The 20,794-nt window shown below is 41.9% G+C and overlaps 1 pseudogene; it reads left to right on the top strand.

The window, feature by feature from the left end:
* Window positions 1-9,892: 9,892 nt before the first annotated feature.
* LOC101344710 (E3 ubiquitin-protein ligase RNF220 pseudogene) lies at window positions 9,893-11,610 on the top strand (annotated as a pseudogene).
* Window positions 11,611-20,794: the final 9,184 nt, after the last annotated feature.

The following is a 20,794-nucleotide window of genomic DNA, read 5'->3' as shown; positions in this document are numbered from 1 at the left end:
CCCCTGCTACTCTGTCTCTCAAAGTGTTTGATTGTATTCAGGAAACTTCTTACCTGTGGTTTAGTCCAGTTGTGCTGACTTCCCCTGTAGTGTGCGCTGTCCTTCCCTTCACCTAAGATAATTCTTATCTACTATCGAGTTAGTGAATAACACTCACCCTCCCTCCCCACCCTTGTAACCATCAAAGAATGTTTTCCTCTGTGTTTAAACCTTTTCCTGAGTTCTTCTAATAGTGATCTTATACAATATTTGTCCTTCTGTGACTGACTAAATTCATTCAGCATAATGCCCTCCAAATTCCTCCATGTTGTAAGATGTTCCACGGCTTCATCGTTGTTCTTTATCATTGGGTAGTATCCATTTGTCCATTGATGGGCACCTAGGTTGTTTCCATCTTTTTGCTATCGAGAACAGTGCTGCAATGAACATGGGTGTGCATATATCTATTCATGTGATGGCTCTTGTTTCTCTAGGATATATTCTAAGCAGCAGGATTGCTGGATCATATGGTACTTCTATTTCTAGCTTTTTAAGGAAGCACCAAATTGATTTCCAAAGAGATTGTACCATTTTACATCTGCAGAAGTCTTTGTATGAATATATGCTTCCTTTTCTTTTGGGCCCTGGTGGTTTAGTGGTTAAGAGCTCGGCTGCTAACCGAAAAAAGTCAGCAGTTCAAATCCACCAGCTGCTCCTTGGAAACCCTATGGGGCATTTCTACCCTGTCCCATAGAGTCACTATGACTTGGAATCAGCTCGACAGCAACTGGTTTTGTTTTGTTTTGTTTTTTTCTTTTGGGTGGATGCCAGACTTTGTGAATTTTACTCTGTTGGGTTCAGGATATATATATTTTTCCTATAGATATTCTTGAGCTGTATTCTTAGATATGGTTAAGTTATTTGGAAAAAAATTATCCTTTGGGTCTTGCTTTTATAATTTGTTAGGCAGGTTCTCAGAGCAGTGCTCAGTCTGGGACTAATTATTCCCCAATACTAAAGTGAGGCCTTCCTATACATTCCACATAATACCCCCCAAATTATGAGTTTTTTTAGTTTGGCTAGAGGATGATGCAGGACTGGGCAGTATTTTGTTCTGTTGTGCCTAGGGTCACTATGAGTCGGAATCAACTCAACAGCACCTAACAGCAACAACAACAGAGGGAACAGGTACTATTGTGTGCACGCACCGGACTCTGTTCCATCTAATCTTTTTGGTCGTTCTTTCTCAGATCTCAGGTGGTTTTCTCACACACAGATGCTCATCAATACTCTGCTGAATACTGTAGAGGGACCCTGTGGATCTCTAAGGCTCTCTCTGAGTGACTTTCTTTTCTCTGATGCTCTGCCCTTGGTCTTCCTGGACTCTCAGCTCCATTACTTCAACTTAGGGAGTCTCCAGCGTCCATCTGGATTCCTCCTTTCAGCAATGCAGCCTAGAATCTTCTCAATAAGTTGGGGCAGTCACAGGGCTCATCTCGTTTGGTTTTTATATATCAGGAATAACATTTCTTCATTGTCTGATGACCAGTGCCTTGAAAACTGTTGTTTCATGTATTGCGTCTGGTTTATTTTTGGTGGGAAGGCAAATCTTCATTCAAATTCCTTAGTCAAAGTGTCTTATTAAATACCATTAAAATTTACATCTTATAACTTCACTATAATTTTTATTAAATATGAATAAAAAATTGGGGGTTAATGAGAATTTATTTCCTCACTACTTTTCTCATAACCTGGAAACCCTGGTGGCATAGTGGTTAAGAGTTATGGCTGCTAACCGAAAGGTTGGCAGTTTGAATCTACCAGGTGCCCTTTGGAAACCCTATGGGGCTGTTCTACTCTGCCCTACAGGGTCACTACAAGTCGGAATTGACTCAACAGCAACGGATTTGGTTTTTTGGTTTTTCTCATAACCTAAGAGAATGGCCAACACAGTAGGAATTTAAGAAACTGTAGTAAGCTGGTGGGTGATATTCGTCGTACAACCACGAATTTCTGCACCCTTGAATCACACTAATTGTGTGCACTGGGGTTAAGCTAAGATGACAAAAAAAGAGAATGACTTCAGAAGGAATGTTCTGGTGGTCCACAGTCCCTAACTTCTAGCATATGCTGAGGAATACAGCCCCTCTTTCTCCTTTCGACTCAGTAGGGTCCTATCAGTAGAACTGATATAGCTACTTACCATTTATCAGGCATGCTGAGAAGATTAATCTGAATCAATTAATCCATTGCTTTTGATAAGTGCTATATTCTTCCTAAGCACATTATGAAAATTACCCAGAAAGCACACTAATGATGTGTTGCTGAGTTCAGAAAATGAGAATGTCAACAAACAACATAAAAATGAAAGATACTGTTTTACGAAATGTATCACGTCCATTTATTCCATCAGTCGAAGTTGGGTTCCTCTCATTTAGGACAGACTGCTTTGTGGCATACTAACAAAGTCTATATTTTATGGGTAGCAATAAAGTCTTATTAGTACAAAATCTCATTACAGCTAATGATGCTTAAATCTCTCTTTTCAAGTAGGTGAGATTGTCTTGCTTTAGAGGAAGTTGGCAGGTAGGTGGATTGATAAAGTGAGGAGAATTCGAAAAGGTGAAACGTGTTGCAAGGCCCTGCCTGTTCCCAATCTCTGCAGTGTACTCACCTCACAGCTGGGGTCTCTTGACCCTCGGTCTCAGGTCCATCTCTCTCCATCCTCTAGGTAAGTGGCTCTCAAAATGTGGCCCCGACCAGCAGCAGTATCTAGAAACTTGTTAGAAATACAATTTCTCAGGTCCCACCCCAGACCATGGAACTAGAAACTCTGGAGGTGGGGCCCAGAAATCTGTACTTTAACAAATTCTCCAGCTGATTCTAACGCAGACTAAAGTTTGAGAACTGCTGCTCTACCTCCTCATCTTATCACATTTATCCTACCTTGTTGTTTTTGTTAGTTGCCATTGAGCCCACTCTGACTCATGGAGACCTCACGTGTACAGAGTAGATCTGCTCCATAAGGTTTTTGAGGCTATGACCTTTTAGAAGCAGATCAACAGGCCTGTCTCCCAAGGCACCTCTGGATGGGTATAAACTGCCAACTTCTCACCAGTAGTAGAACACTTAACCATTTGGGCCATCCAGGGCTAAAACTGAGATCAAATAAACACATATGGGGGGAGGAGGGTAAGAGGAAGGGACAGGTATCTGTATTTTTAAAACTCTTCCCAGAGGATCTCAAAGTGCAGCCAATATGGTGAACCATTGTCTGGATGAGGCCGACCTTCACAGGATGCATTTATGCAGCTTTGGCTGCTGTTATGGATTGAATTATGCCCCCAAAAATATGTATTTTAAATCCAAACCTCTATGCCTAGTTATAATCCCATTTGGGAATGGATTATCTCTGTTATGTTCCTGAGACAGGATTAAGTGTAGAGTATGTTTTAAGTCAATCTCTTTTGAGATACAAAAGAGATTGAACAAGCAAGCTAGAGAAGCAGAGATGGGGGAAACACATGAAAGCCGCATGAAGATCACCCAGGAACAGGTCTTAAAAGCTAGTAAGTGGCCATCTAAGATGCATCAGTTGGTCCCAGCCACCTGGAGTAAAGGAGAACGAAGAACACCAACAGCACAAGGAAAATATTAGCCCGAGACAGAAACGGCCACATAGACCAGAGACTTCATCAGCCTCAGACTAGAAGAAGTGGATGGTACCTGACTATCACCAATGACCACCCTGACAGGGAACACAACAGAGAGTCCCTGATGGAGCAGGAGAAAAGTGGGGTGCAGAACTCAAATTCTAGTAAAAGGACCAGACTTAATGGTCTGACTGAGACTGGAGGAACCCCTGAAAGCAGGTCCCCGGACTCTCCATCAGCCCAGAACTAAAACAATTCCTGAGGCCAACTCTTCAGACAAAGATTGGACTGGACTGTGGGACATAAAATGATACTCGTGAAGAGTGTGCTTCTTAGCTCAAGTAGATACTTGAGACTAAATAGGTAGCTCCTGTCTGGAGGAGAGATGAGAAGGCAGAGAGGGTCAGGAGCTGGTTGAATGGACACGGGAAATCCGGAGTGGAAAGGAGGAGTGTGCTGTCATGTTATAGGGAAAGCAGCTAGGGTCACATACCACTGTGTATATAAATTTTTGTATGAGAAACTGACTTGAACTGTAAACTTTCACTTAAAGCACAATTGAAAAAAAAAAGAACACACACTCAAAAAACAAAAAAAGAAGCCCTACTGGCACAGTGGTTAATAACGAAAAAGTCAGCAATTGGAACTCACCAGCCGCTCTGAGGGAGAAAGATGTGGCAGTCTGCTTCCATAAAGATTATAGCTTTGGTAATCATATGGGGCAGTTCTACTCTTTCCTATAGGGTCACTATGAGTCAGAATTGACTCAGTGGCAATGGGTATGGTTTTTGGTTTATACATGTGTATACTACACATACATAAAATTTTATATAAATGAAATTATGTAACACATGTTATTTTTATTAATATGGAAAGCTTCACTAGTCCCCCCCTTTTTTTCCTCTCACTCCATCCTCTACAACCCTCTTCTTCACTCCTCCCCAGTCAAAGAACTATTGTTAACAACCTATGTCATCTTAATTCCTTTTCCATGTACACATTTAAAAAAAAAAAAAGTTGCTGTTGAGTAGATTCAGACTCATAGCAACCCTATAAGACAGAGTAGAACTGCCCCATTGGGTTTCCAAGAAGCCAGCTGGTGGATTTGAACTGTTGACCTTTTGGTTAGCAGCCAAGCTCTTAACCACTGCATCACCAAGGCTCCATGTTCATAGGTTGTTGTTGTTAGGTGCCCTCGAGTCAGTTCTGACTCATAATGACCTTACGCACAACAGAACGAAACACTGTCCGGTCCTGTGCCATCCTCATATCATTTTTATGCTTGAGCCCATTGTTGCAGCCACTGTGTCCATCTATCTCATTGAGGGTCTTCCTCTTTTTCACTGATTCTCTACTTTACCAACCATGATGTCCTTCTCCAGGGACTGGTCCCTCTTGATAACACGTCCAAACCATGCTTCTAAGGAGCATTCTGTTTGTACTTCTTCCAGGACAGATTTGTTCGTTCTTCTGGCAGACCGTGGCATATTCAATGTTCTTCGCCAACACTATAATTCAAAGGAGTCAATTCTTCTTCGGTCTTCCTTATTCATTGTCCAGCTTTCGTATGCACATGAGGCAACTGAAAACACCATGGCTTGGATCAGGCATACCTTAGTCTTTAAAGTAACATCTTTGCTCTTTAGCACTTCAAAGAGGTCTTTTGCAGCAGACTTGCCCGATGCAATGTGTCATTTAACTTCTTGGCTGCTGCTTCCATGGGCATTGATTGTGGATCCAAGTGAAATGAAATCTTTGACAACTTCAATCCTTTCTCCGTTTATCATGATGTTGCTTATTTTTTCCAGTTGTGAAGATTTTTGTTTTCTTTATGTTAAGGTGTAATCCATACTGAAGGCTGTGGTCTTTGATCTTCATCAGTAAGTTCTTCAAGTCCTCCTCACTTTCAGCAAACAGGGTTGTGTTATCTGCATAATGCAGGTTATTAATGAATCTTCCTCCAATCCTGATGCCCCGTTCTTCTTCAGACAGTCCAGTTTCTCAGATTATTTGTTCAGTATACAGATTGAATAAGTATGGTGAAAGGGTGCAACCCTGATGCACACCTTTCCTGACTTTAAACCATTCATTATCCCCTTCTTCTGTTTGACAATTGCCTCTTGGTCTAGGTACAGGTTCCTCATGAGCACAATTAAGTATTCTAGAATTCCCATTTTTTTGCAATGTTATCCATAATTTGTTATGATCCACAGTCGAATGCCTTTCACGCTCACATAACCATATGCAAATAGATACACACGTAGGGTTTTTTCCCTCCCCATTCTTTACTGTTGTTTTTTTCCAATGGAATATTAATGTATATATTTCTCCGTATCTTCCATTTCCTACTTAAAAATACATCATGGAACTCCCTCCAAGTATAAATTTATATAAAACTAACTCATTCTTTTTATTGGTTGCATATTATACCATCCTATGAATTGCTAAAATATATTAACTTATTTCCAGGAGACTATTTTAATAAACATTCTTGCATTTGTTTGTGTGTACACACACATGTCCTTGTACACTGGAACTTTCTTTTTATATTATATAGTTCCTGGGGTGGTATTGCTGGATCAAATCTCATGCATGTTTTTGCTTATTGTAGATATCGCCAGATAATGTTCCAAAAAGTCTATAGCAACTCATATTTCCAAGAGCAATGCTTGAGAGTGCTCTTCCCCACATCCCTGCCATCAGTAGATACTATAAGTCTTTTTAATTTTTACCAATTTGCTGGTTGAGAAATGAAAGTTGGTTTTGCTTTAATGTGCATTTCTCTGATTACTAGTGAGATTTAAAAACTGCTTCATGTGTTCATTAGTCATTTTGCATTTTCTCTTCTATGAATTATCTACTACAACTTTGAAAGCTTTTATTTTGGAGTGTTTTGTTATTTGTCATAAATTTATAAGAGTTCTGTACTCATTAGACATATTTCCCTTTTCTCCATCTTATAGAATGCATATTTTTTCACATTGCATCATTTGCCTTTTAATTTAGTTTCTAAAATCTTTTGTTCTATAATTTTGTAATGTAATCAGATACATCTACCTTTTTTATGGCTTTTGACATCAGTGTCTTGGTTAAAACGGGGTCTATAATCTGGATTTTATTAAATTTCATCTAAAATTATTATTTTTAATGAACAATATTTAAGAACTTTATGCAGCTTGTATTTATGTTTATGTATTATACAAACTAAGGAGCCTCAGCAGATGTTGTCAATACCTCCCCCTCCTTACCCATATCCTTATGAATTTTCCATGTGCTCTGTCAGATTTCCAGCTGCTAGAGTCTGAATCTCTCTGCCTGAAAGTTTTTTATCAGACCTACAAAAGACCATTAGAACTATGCCACACAGGTTCAGAGTGCCAGGGAATTAACACCATCACCACCACCATCATGAGCACCCACCAATGACTCTCCAGAGTTAATGTAAAAGTAACCAGTTCTCTAGCTACATAATTTGCAGGGCCCAGGGCAAAAGGAAAATGTGAGTTCTAGGCTGGGGCTGGGGAAGTCAATTTCCTCTTCCCATAGACCTGCTGCTACAATCCATGCAGGACCAGCTACTCCCAAGCAATTGCTATTTCCACATCAAGACATGCTCCATACAAGGATCGAGGGTGGGTGAGAGGCCCCCACCAAATTGTCCACCAAATGCACCATGGCACTGTCAACCCATGGCAGGGTCATCCATTGCTTTACATTGCCCCAAGACCCCACCAGTTGTGCATCTTACCCTACTTCACTCCTACTCCAGGCTGGCACCCAAGACCCTGCTGAGGGCAGAAGGCAACACTGAAACATCATCCCTTCTTCTCTCCTCCCCTACCCTCTGATACATCCCAGTCACTGCCCTCAAACCCAGGGTGGCAGTGGTTGCCAGTGGCCAGGACCACCAGATGGCAGGGAGCGAGCAGGTGGGAAGGTAGTGGGAGAAGAAATCTGGCAACCCCCCTGGACATGCTCTATTGTCTCATCAGACTTCATTTACAGAATACAAACTCATAGATAAAAAATTCCTGGTAGCGCAGTGCTTAAGAACTTCACTGTAACCAAGAGGTCATCAGTTCAAATCCACCAGCCACTCCTTGGAAACTCTATGGGGCAGTTCTATTCTGCCCTATTGGGTCAGTATGAGTCAGAATCGACTTGACAGGAAAGGGTTTGGGTTGGTTTTGCTTGTGTAGAGCATTAAGGAGTCCTGGTGGTGCTGTGGTTAAGCACTTAGCTGTTAACCGAAAGGTTGGCAGTTTGAACCCACCAGCTGCTCCATGGGAAAAAGATATGACAGTCTCCTTCTGTAAGGATTACAGCCTTGGAAAACCTGTGGGGCAGTTCTACTCTATCCTATGGGGTTATTTTGAGTCAGAGTTGACTTGACCGCAACGAGTTTGGGTTGGTTTTTTGTTTGTTTGTTTTTGATTATATAGAATATTAAACCCCACATGCAGGGTCTTTCTGGGGCTCTGTGCCCCTGCACTGGTTACATGCCCTTAAGTCAGCGCTGCTCTTGACTCTTGGCTGGGATAATTCTGACTTCTGTGTTTTACATACTTCTGTTCTCAGAGTTTCCTCATGGACTGAGCTCCATTTGCCCGGTGTGGTAGCTGATTTAATAATGCACCTCTTGGAGGCTACCTTTCCTTTGCATTATTCCCCACTCTCCTACCAGTGTTCTGCTCCTCCTCCCAGCCTACTACTTGCACTAGAATCCTTGCTCAGAACCTGCTTCCAGTGGAATTCAAACTAAGACAGGGCTCAACCTTATTTTCTTCGAAATGGATACTCAGTTGGGTTTCTACAATAGCTTCTACCAGCTATGTAAAAGGGTTACTCCAATCCACATCCCACTTGGCATTTTCCAGCTTTCTAATTTTTGCCATTCTACAAAGTACTAACTGAAACCTAATTGTTAGTTTAATTTGCATTTCTCTGATTAAAAATCAGTTTGTGCTTTTCTTTGCATGCTTATTGGCTTTGCGACTTCCCCTTCTGTAAACTGCTCAAATTGTGTCCATTTTCCTATTGGGGTGGCTGTCTTCTCGGTAATTTTCAGGAGTTCCTTGTTATTCAAGACATTAATCTCGTACAAATTTTAGACACGTGAACATCTTCTATCCTGTCACCTTTCTATTCACTTTCTCTGTGATCTCTTAAGTAGATGTTTTTAATTTTGATACAATCAAATTAATCTTTTTTTTTGTCTTTTGATTTGTACTTCTTCTTAAATTTATATCTGTTGTTATTGTGTGCCATCCATTCAATTCCAACTCATAGCATCCCTATATGACACAGTAGAACTGCCTCATAGGGTTTCCTAGGCTGTAATCTGTATGATAGCAGATCGTCAAGTCTTTTCTCTCATGGAGAGGCTGGTGGGTTAGTAGCCAAGCATTTAGCCACTGCACCACCAGGGCTCTTTTAGTACCCTAGGGGGAAAAAAAATCCCAGACAAAACCACCTTATGTGGTAGAGACTGTTGCAACAGTGTATAGCAATAACAAAGGAAGAGAAAGATCATCTTATTCTGTAACTCCCTCTTTAACGGGAGGAAACTTTCATAAAAGTGCCCAGAGTAATGCCATGCTCTGATTTGTTTAGGACTGGGCCCTGAAGTTGGACCCTTACCTCATGCTATATACAAATATTAACTCAAAATGGATCAAAGACCTAAATGTGAGAGCTAAAAGCATAAAACTCTTAGGAGAAAACACAGGGTACATCTTCATGACCTCAGATTTGGCAACGGGTTCTTAGATATGACATCAAAAGCACAAGCAACAAAAGAAAAAAAATAGATAAATTGAACTTCATCAGAATTAAAAACCTCGTGTGTCAAAGGACACTATCAAGACAGTGAACAGAACCCACAGAATGGAAGAAAATATTTGCAAATCATAAATCTCATAAGAATCCAGTTGCCAGGATATATCAACCGAGACAGCCCCCACAGTACTGTATTAAAAATCCTATTTTCTTTGCTTGGCTTCCTCTCCCCCAGCTTTGCGTTTGAATTCTGCTTTTATGTAAACCCTATTGCACCTGCGTAGTATGATTAAGAACGTTGCTGATGTAATTTGTATTAACTCCCTACTTATAAATCCCTTTAAAAGTAACTAGCCTGCCTGCCTTTGGCGAGCAGTCTTGGCAGCAGCAGCTCCAACTGACTCCATCTTCTGGTACAACGAAATAAAGGTGTCTTTCCTGTTCTCCCACCTCGGTCTCTCGTTTATTGGCCAATACGTGTCATGACGAGTGAGAACCTGGGGTTTCCACCCAGTAACAAAAGGACTCTTACAACTCAACAACAGAAAGACAAACCACCCAATTAAAACATGGGCAGAAACTTAAAGAAACATTTCTCCAAAGAAGATACGTGAATGGTCAACAAGTACATGAAAAGATACTTAACTAGTGAGTCATAACAATGTAGATCAAAACGAGAATGACATACCACTTCACACTCACTACGATGAATAGATAAACAAAATGTGGTACAATGGAATATTATTTAGCTATAAAAAGAAATGTACTGATACATGTTACAACACGTATAAACCTTGAAAGATTATGCTAAATGAAAGAAGTCAGATGCAAATGGTCACATACTGCATGATTCCATTCATATGAAATATCCAGAATTGGCAAATTCATAGAGAGAGAAAGCAGATCTGTGGTTGCCAGGACCTGGAGGGAGAGAAAATGAGTAACTACTTAATGAGTAAGGGGTTTCCTTTTGTGTAATCATTATGTTTTGGAACAAACAGAGGTGATGATTGCACAACATTTTGAACGTACTAAGTGTCACTGAACTGTTCTCTTTAAGATGGTTAATTTTATCTTATGTGAATTTTATCTCAATAAAATAGCAAAAAAGAAAAGTGAAATATCTCCAATTATTGGGGAATTAAACAAAACACAGCTAAATAATCCTTGAATCAAAGAAGAAATCCAGAGGGAAATTAGAAAATATTTCTAACTGAGTGATAATTAAAAACACAACATATCAAAATTTATGGGATGTGGTGAAACACCCACCCCGCACCACCAGCTTGAAATTGCGGCAAGTCACGTGATGAGAGCCAACGTGGCTGTTGCTGCTGCCGCTGCTGCTCTAGCTGGGAGTTGAGACTTCCCTGCGAGTGCGAGCCATCGGCAGACCCGACTGAATGTTCAGATTGGGAAAAGGGAACAGACGAAGCAAGATGAAGGCAGAGGAAAGGCTCCTGCATGGCTGAGGATGATGTTGCAGACATGGAACGTGAGAAGAGCAACCACTTTGAGGAACGTGAGTGGTGCGGGCAGACGGGGATACAGGCCACCATTCCCCTGGAAGTCCGGACAGTGATGCTGACTTGGATGTGAATGTGGATGGGGATGACATTCGAGGGTAAGAGAAGCCATAATACAAGGAGGCTGTTATCTCCTGCACAGGCGAGGAGCCTGGTCAAGCCAAGAGAGACACTCCGGGGCTCAGCCCTAAATGATAGCCTTCCCAGCACACTCATCACGCCTGAGTTCTCTAAATGGATTAGTGAGGAGATGCCATCCACCAACAATGGTGAGAATAGCCAAACAGGAGGCCAGGCGGAAGACCTACAAGAATGGCGACCTGGAAAAAATCACCAAGATTCAGCTTTGACCACATTTGAAGCCCTGAAGGCTCAGGTGAGGGAGCTTGAACAATAGTTATCTCATGGGGACCTTTACAAATGCCTTATCTGTATGGACTTACACTAGGTCACCCTACTCACTATGCAGCGTAGGTGGGTGTACTGCGAGTAGTGCTGGCTGTGGACCCTGAATGCCAAGATGCTTGCCCTCAGTGCAACACAGTCACCACGCCTGGAGACCTGCAAAGGATCTGTGGTGAGCCAGCTACTCCAGGTAAGCCTTGCCTCAATCAGCCCCACCTGTCCCCAGCCTCTGTGACAGTGTGACAGTGACCTTCTCTTTTCGAACATGCTTGCACACAGATTTCTCATGTAAATACATATGCACACGCACACACACAACACACACAGGACTGGAGCCAGAGCGGAGGCTGAGGCCCAGGTCCTGCCTGCTGGCCCCGACCAAGACTGGGGACTGTGCCTGTTCCAGGCTCTCTTCCCTAGGTGGGGCAGGGAGGTGGGTTGGGAGAGTGGGAGGGTAAGGCTTTTGAGATTCAACTCCAAGATGGACAGACAGACATGCAAACACCAGACTGAAGCACATGTAATATAGACCATGTATGTTTACAGTGTTACATACAAATGGGACAACACGTCACTCTCCACCCCATTGCCTCCCTTTTTATTTGTAGAATTTTCTTCTTCTTTTTAAGAACACCTGGAAGTAGTGCCTCCTTCAGGGCTGGCGGGGGGCTCAGCCCATCCACCTCTTGGGGTGCTTGTGTCTCCCTCCCCCCATGGTTCCCCTTCCTTCTCCCAAGTGCTCTGTATTTGTAGTAGATGTTTCTTCTCCCAGACATGGGGCACATGTCCCAAGGTCCATGTCCTCCCTTAGTCTTAGCTCATTTGATTCTTTGCAACTGCTTTTACCAATAGAATACAGCAGAGTGATGCTGTGTAACTTCAGGAGGAAGAAACATTTCCCAGCTGATTTTATGAAACCAGCATTGCCATGATAAAACCAGTCAAAGACATTGCAAAAAAAAAAACTACAAACACAATATCATTCATGAACATAGACACAAAAGTCTTTAATATTAGCAAATTGAATCCAGCAATATATAAAACTAATGACACATGACAACCAAGTGGAGTTTGTCCTAAGAATGGATGGTTGGTTTAACATTTGAAAACCAATCAGTATAATTTGCCACATTAACAAAATAAAGGAATAAAAATGGGATCATCTTAAAACGATACAGAATAAGCAATTGACAACACCCATTCATGATTTAAAAAAAATTGTCAGCAAGCCAGGAATAAAAGGCAACTTCCTCAAACTGGCCAGGGCATCGACAAAAATATACAACTAACATCACACTTAAGGGTCAAAGCCCAAATGCTTGTTCCCTTAGATTGAAAACATTGTAAGGATGTTCATCTCACCCCTTCTGTTCACCATTGTACTGGTGGTCCTAGTTATTACAGTGAGGCCATAAAAAGAAACAAAATCAAACAATTTGAAAAGGAGCTATGTAAGACTGTCTTTATTTACAGGCAAGATAATCATGCACATCAAAAATCCTAAGCAACCTACCAAAAACATTAATGAAACTGTACGTGAATTTAGTAAGGTCACAGGGTACAAGGTTAATATTTAAAAAAATCACTTGTATCTTCCATGCAGTAGCAACAAATAATTGGAAAATTAAAAATTTTTTTAAAGCAATGTAATCTATAGCGGCATCAAAAAACATGGAATATTTAGGGATAAATATCACAAAACATATTCAAGATCTGCACAGTGAAAACTCAAACAATATGGAAAAAAAGTTTAAAAGACCTAAATAAGTACTTCAGATCTCAGAGTAATTGAAGAGATGGCAGGCTGGGTGGGGATTGATTAGTTTCATGTATCGCAAACCATCAATACTACTTAAAATCTCCTTCCCTGTTCTTCCACTTTCTTAGTTTTCTTAGCTGTGAAAAAAGCTGGCCTTACATCTACCCCAGAGGTGAGAAGGAGCCGTGCAATGACTTGAGAGCAGTGACTACTGATTAGATGATTATTTGTTTTATTAAATGGAGAGACACTCAAAAATTGGATATCGCTAAACATATTTTTTTATTTGAGTAATGAAAGTATCAAGCATAGTATATTTTGTTGTTGTAGTAATAATAATAGCTAATTATAATATGGTGCTTATACGGAAGGCATTATTCTAAGTACGTAAGTATATTAACTCACGTTAATTCTCACAGTAATCCTAGAAGGCAGGTACACTCTTACTGTCCTCATTTTACAGACAAGCAAACTGAGACACAGAGAGATTAAGTAACTTGCCCAAGGTTGTATAGCTAATAAATAGTATACCCATTGCCGCTGAGTTGATTCCGACTCACAGCCACCCTACAACACAGAGTAGAACTGCTCCATAGAGTTTCCAAGGAGCAGCTGGTGGATTTGAACTGCTGACATTTTGCTTAGCAGCTGAGCTCTTAACCACTATGCCACCAGGGCTGCAATAAATAGTATAGCTGGGACTTAAACCCAGATAGTGTGGCCCAAAGTCTGAGCCCTTAACCGCTACTCTACATTGCCTCTCAGTCATTGCTGTGTGAGCATTTGACATCAGTTAAAAACAAGGATCTAGATTCTGACTAGAGTTATTCTAAGAGTTCCATATTACTTTTCTGTCCCATTCTCTGTATTTAGGTATATATAAACAAATTATCTGTATTTATATAGAGATATCTTCAACCAGAGTCCTGAAAACATGGGAGGAAAGCAAAATCAAAGGTGATAATTGATGACCACACAGTTCAGGAGCTCATGACACACATGCTAAAAGCTCTTTTCCTTCTCTCATCTCCTATAATACTTTCTTTCTACCATGCTCATGGCATGTCCCATATACTGCATTTCATGTTCTCATTATTTATGTGTTTATCTTAATGCATCTCCCCCATGTAACCTTGGGCAAGTTACTTAATTCATAAGCCTGATACAGCAGAAAGATAAAACAAAACAAAAAGCTCACTGCCTGTAGTAGTCAGTACCCGATCAAAAAGCCCATTGTCATTGAGTCAAGTCTGACTCATAGTAACCCTATAGGACAGAGTAGAACTGCCGCATAGGCTTTCCAAGGAGCAGCTCTTGGATTCGAACCGCTGACGTTTTGGTTAGCAGTCGAATGCTTTAACCACTGTGCCACCAGGGCTGTTCAGGAAGGTAAATATGTTCATACAAGGGTTCCAGGATACTACTGTAACTCTAGTTATGATCACAGAATAGCAGAAAGAGCCAAAATAGACCTTGATTTGCTCCTGCTTCTGGCATGAGCTTTGTGACCTTGGGAGTTAACCTATGCTCTCTGAACCTCAGTATTCTCATGAGTAGGGGTCACAAATTAAAAGCAGGTAAATGAGTAAACTAGGCTGAGGGTGTGAGACCATATGGGTGGCAATGTAGGAATATAGACCCAATGTTGCCTTTTCTTCCAGTGATGGCGGTGAAACAGAAATAAGAAATTTTGAGTGGAATTTCCCCATGTTTAAACGTTGACAACAAAGTCGAAGTTATTAAAACACTATATCTGCTGATACTGTAAGGTCAAACAAAACTTGTCTGCTCCCCTGATCCATCCAGTAGAGCACGAGTTTGCTACGTTTACTCATCTAGAATGATTAAAAAATACAAACGCCTGCAGCACAACCTGAAGTGTTCTGTGTGGAGTACATACAGTTCTTGGGACATATTGTCAGGAACAACCTGCTTCGTTTTATTTCTCTTCAAACCGATTGTTTCCCTATGTGAAGACATGAACTTAGCTACTTCTAGCGAGAGAAATTATTAAGTTTCTCCTTCATTTAGTTAGGCAACAATCCTCCAACACAAGGTCAGGGTCATTCTGCCTCAGCCACTCTCCAGGGTCTTTAACAACTGCCTTTGTGCCCAGATGGTCTTGGTCACGGCCTTGTTTGATACACATGTGGTTTGCCATTTCTTCTGGCTCCTTTCTTCTTAAAAGTTGAAGTAACAAGATAAGTGACAACTTTTTAAAAGGCCAATTAAGAACCTTTCTGCATATGTCCTACTTAATTCGCTTCTGTCAACCTTGATTATACTCAAATTTTAAAAATTACACTTTGGTTATATTTATTCTGCTTGTACGAATAATGTGAAATAACAGAGGACGGCTATTGTTCTGGGCTTTTCCAGTGAATGACTACTGTATTATAATAAAGGAATCATCAAAATAATATGAAATGCTAACCCAGAGACTCTTTAATATATTTCATACTGATGAACTCCTATAATTGCTAAACATGTTTAAGGGCAGGAGGGTAGTTTTTCTTTGGCTTAGCTCCCTGTGACTGCTTTGGAATTTCTTAATATGAAGGTGACCGATGGAGAGGAAAGCTTCTCTCTTCTCCGTATTAGTGCTAGTAAAAAAAAAAAATGGCACCAGGGTAATCTGACCTCCTCTAACTTTATGAGGGGGAGGAGAGAATCATCATCAACATCAGCCTTATCCCATGGCAGAGTCCTATGAGGTGGAGTTCAGCCATGCCTCCTCTCTCCAACCTTTTTACCAATTCTGACAGCAGTCATCCCTCCCACGACACTCTTTACTTCTCTGCTGGGTTCAATAATTTGTTGCAATGGCCACACAGAACTGACAGACCATACTTACGATTATGGGGTTTATTAGGGAAGTAGCAGTTTACAATTCCTGATCAGGAACAACTCAGGATACAGTTCTTCAGTCTGGACAGCTCCTCAGCCATGCCCGCGGGCAGTCCTCTTCCTCAGCCCCTGGGCCTCTCAGGCTGGTCTCTGCCCTATTTGGGCAAGTGGTACAAAGTTCTTTAGCTCTGTCAATAAGTGTCCATGGGCACCCTACTCTGCCAAGAAGCCTCCTTTCCGAAGATGCTCAGCAATCCCATCCTGCAGGTCAGCACACCCACTGTAACAGCCTTACTCCATGGGCTGGGAAGCCCACTGCACTGTCTGGCACTGGTCTCCTGGTTCTGCTTCTGCAGCTTCTCTACCACTGCTTCTTGCCATCTTGTGCCATCTGTAATATTACAGCTTTCTCTCTGTCTCTCTGTCTTCTTTGTCTAGGAGGTTCTCAGCACAGGGATCCTGGGTCCAAAGGACACACTCTGCTCCCATCTCTTCTTCTTGGTGGTAGTGGGATGGTTCATTTTAAGTCTAGTAGGATGGCAAAACTGACGAATCCCCTCGTTAGGGTTCCATACACCATATTTACATGGTCCCTCCACCCCAAGGGTGCCATGCACCTTATTTGCGTTATTAGCAAGCTATTCAATCTCCTTGGTGGGCCACAAGCACCTCATTTGCATAGTCCCACCCAGTCATTTGTTGGCAGTTACAAGACCATGGTGAGAAAGGCCACATAAAAGTAATCCATTGCACCACAGTGCTTCTCAGATTTTGGTGTGTAAGACTCATCTGTGGAGCTTGTTAAAAATTCAGATTCCCTGTCCCCACCTGTGCCTGTATGACTTTTATCCCATGTGTCTCTTATCCTCTCTGAACCTCAGTATGCTCATCTATAAAATGGGAATTTATCTACATTAAAGGTATTTAAGAGTTGCTATGGATTGAATGATGTCCCCCAAAAAGATACGCTGAAGTCCTAACCCTGTACCCTTGAATGTAACTTTGTTTGGAATTAGGGTTTTCTTTTGTTATCAGTTAAATTAAAGAAGGTCATATTGGAGTAGGGTAGGCCCTACTCCTAATCCCTTCTGAGTGGAGTCTTATAAAAGGGAAGAACAGACATGGAAACAGTGACACACACAGGGAGAAAATGCCACATGAAGATACAATACAAGCAGCAAAGGAATGCCAAGGACTGCTGGCAGAAACTAGAAGCTAGGAAAAAGGCATGGAACAGTTTCTCAAAATCCTGAGAAGAAATCAACATGGCTGAGACCCTAATTTGGACTTTTAGTCTCCAGAACTGTGAGAAAGATTTTGCCTCAAGACTATAAATAGACATATTGTGGAATCCCCCTCCACCCCACCCCCACTGCCTGGCCTACATATGTTGGGACACAAGACTGCCAGAATTTCCAGCCTGTCACCTGACCTACAGATTTTGGACTTGCCAGCCCCCACAATCTCATGTGCTGCAGTGTGATGGATCGCTTTTAGTGGCCTTTCTCACCATGGTCTTCCAATTCCCACTCAAGTGATTGGGCAGGACTGCAAATAAGAAAATTGTGGCCCACTGAGGGGATTGGTCAGTTTTGCCATCCAGTTGGCCTTGAAATGAGCCACCTCAGAGGCGGTGAAGAAAGGATTCCACCACCACCAAAGAAGAGCAGCCAGGAGCGAAAAGCACATCCTTTGGATCCAATATCCCTGCGCTGAGAAATTCCTGGACCCAGGAAACAGAGCTGTAACACTGAAGACAGTGGGAAGTGGTGGCAGAGAAATGGCAGCAGGAGAGACTGGCAAGAGACGGCGCAGTGGGCTTCCTGGCCTACGGAGCAAGAAAGCTGAGTGCCTTTGGGCAGGAGGCTTACTGGCAGAGTGAGGTGCCTCTGGGCACTTATTGGCAGGGGCTAAAAGAGCTTTGTATCCCTTGCCTGAGCAGGGCAAAGGACGAGGGGCCAGAGAGAGGTGTGCCTGTGGCATGGCTGGGAAGAGGCTGTCCTGATGGAAGAACTGTATCCTGAGTGTTCCTGAACCTGAATTATAACCTGTTACTTCCCCAATAAGCCCCATAATCATGACTATTGTCTGTGATTTCCGTATGGCCATTGCAATGAATTATCAAACACAGCAGAGAAGTAGAGAGTGCTGTAGGAGGGACAGTTGGTGTGAGGTTAAGATTGTGTGTCAGCTTGGCTGGGCCAAGATTCTCAGTGTTTATATGTGATCACCCCCATGATGGGATCTGCTGTAAGTAGCCAGTCAGTTGAAAGGGAGTTTCCTTGGGCATGTGGCCTGCATCTGAATATAAGCGGACGTTCTGGCTTTTGCCTGCTCTGGATCCTGCAGCTGGCTCCTATTCGTCTGACCTCCAGTTCTTGGGACTTGAGATCATCGATCTTCACAGCCTGTGAGCAAGAGCCCTGCTCTCCGACTTGTCCATCTTGGATTCGCCAGCCCCTGTGTCACCGTGAATCAGGAGAAGCCTCTTCACGGACTTGAGACGTTCTAGCCTCTACAATCGCGTGAGCCGTTTCCTTGATACAAATCTCTCTATATATATATTTATACGCTTTACTGATTTTGCTTCTCTAGAGAAGCCAGCCTAAGACAGTTGGTGTCAGAATTGGTAAAGTTGACGGAGAGAGGAGGCATGTCTGATCTCTGCCTCACAGGAATCAGCCTTGGGCTGTTGATCTTGATTCTCCTTCTCCCTTGTGAAGTTAGAGGACATCAGACACCACCCCCATGATTTTTTACATGTGCCAATTACGTATGTAAGGAGCCCTGGTGGCTCAACCATTAAGCACTAGACTGCTAATCAAAGGTTGGCAGTTCAAACCCACCCAGTAGCTCTGTGGGAGAAAGACTTGTCAAACTGTTCCAATTAAGATTATAGCCTAGAAAACCCCACAGGGTAGTTCTATTCTGTCACATGGGATTGCTATGAGTCAAAATTGACTCGACAGCACCCAACAACAACATGTATATATGTATGTGTGGTGTAAATGGTTAAGCACTTGGCTAGTAACCAAAAGGTTGGTGGTTCAAATCCACCCAGGGGCATCTCGGAAGAAAAGCCTGGCAATCTAATTCCAAAAGATCACAGCCATTGAAAATCCTGTGGAGCACAGTTCTACTCTGCAACACATGGGAGGGTCATCATGAGTTGAAACTGACTCGATGACAACTAGTTTGGAAGATATATGTATGTATGTATATGTATGCATATGCATGTATATATAGCTATATATAGATATGTACCCCCATGCGTCTGTCAGTGGGGGCTTGTGTGTTACTGTGACACTGGAAGCTATGCCAGTGGTATTCAAATACCAGCAGGGTCAGCCATGGTGGACAGTATTCAGCTGAGCTTCCAGACTAATATGGACTAGGTAGAAGGACCTGGTGGTCTACTTCTGAAAAAAATTAGCCAGTAAAACCTTATGAATAGCAGCGGAACATTGTCTGATATAGTGCTGGAAGATGATCCCCTTACGTTGGAAGGCACTCAGAATTCAACTGGGGAAGAGCTGCCTCCTCGAAGTAGAGTCAACCTTAATGATGTGGCTGGAGTCAAGCTTTCAGGACCTTCATTTGCTGATGTGGCATGACTCAAAATGAGAAGAAACAGCTGCAAACGTCCATTAATAATCGGAACCTGAAATGTATGAAGTATGCATGTAGGAAAATTGGAAATCGTCAAAAATGAAATGGAAATCATGAAGATCGATATCCTAGGCGTTAGTAAGCTTAAATGGACTGGTATTGGCCATTTTGAATCAGACATTCATAGGGTCTGCTATGCTGGGAGTGACAACTTGAAGAGGAATGGCATCGAGTTCATCATCAAAAAGAACATTTCAAGATCTATCCTGAAGTACAGCGCCATCAGTAATAGGATAATATCCATATGCCTACAAGGAAGACCAATTAATACGACTATTATTCAATTTTACCCACCAACCACTAAGGCCAAAGATAAGGAAATTGAAGATTTTTATCAACTTCTGCGGTCTGATATCGATCAAACATGCAGTCAAGATGCATTGGTAATTACTGGTGATTGTAATGTGAAAGTTGGAAACGAAGAAGGATTGGTGGTTAATATCACATACAAGTAAAATTTTACCGAAGATCATCCAAAAGTGGTTGCAGCAGTACATCAACGGGGAACTGCCAGAAAGTCAAGCCGGATTCAGAAGAGGATGTGGAATAAGGGTTATCATTGCTGATGTCAGGTGGATCCTGGCTGAAAGCAGAGACTACCAGAAAGATGTTTTTCTGTGTTCTATTGACTATGCAAAGGCATTTGACTGTGTGAACCATAATAAATTATGGATAATGTTGCAAAGAATGGGGATTCCAGAACACTTAATTGTGCTCATGAGGAACCTGTACTTAGACCAACAGGCAGTCATTTGAACAGAACAAGGGGATACTGAGTGGTTTAGAATCAGTAAAGGTGTGTGTCAGGGTTGTGGCCTTTCACCATGCTTATTCAATCTGTATGCTGAGCAAATAATCCAAGAAGCTGGACTGTATGAAGAAGAACTCAGCATCAGGATTGGAGGAAGACCTATTAATAACCTGTGATATGCAGATGACAACCTTACTTGCTGAAAGTAAAGAGGACTTGAAGCACTTACTGATGAAGACCAAAGACTACAGCCTTCAGTATGGATTATACTCCAACATAAAGAAAATGAAAATTCTCACAACTGGACCAATAAACAACATTATGATAAATGTAGAAAAGATTAAAGTTGTCAAGGATTTCATTTTACTTGGATCCACAATCAATGCCCATGGAAGCAGCAGTCAAGAAATCAGAGGATGCATTGCAT

The sequence above is a fragment of the Trichechus manatus genome, unplaced genomic scaffold, assembly GCF_000243295.1.
Source record: "Trichechus manatus latirostris isolate Lorelei unplaced genomic scaffold, TriManLat1.0 scaffold00036, whole genome shotgun sequence".
Lineage (NCBI taxonomy): Eukaryota > Metazoa > Chordata > Mammalia > Sirenia > Trichechidae > Trichechus > Trichechus manatus.
The sequence above is the reverse complement of the archived record's forward strand: the minus strand, read 5'-3'. Positions and strand labels throughout refer to the sequence as shown.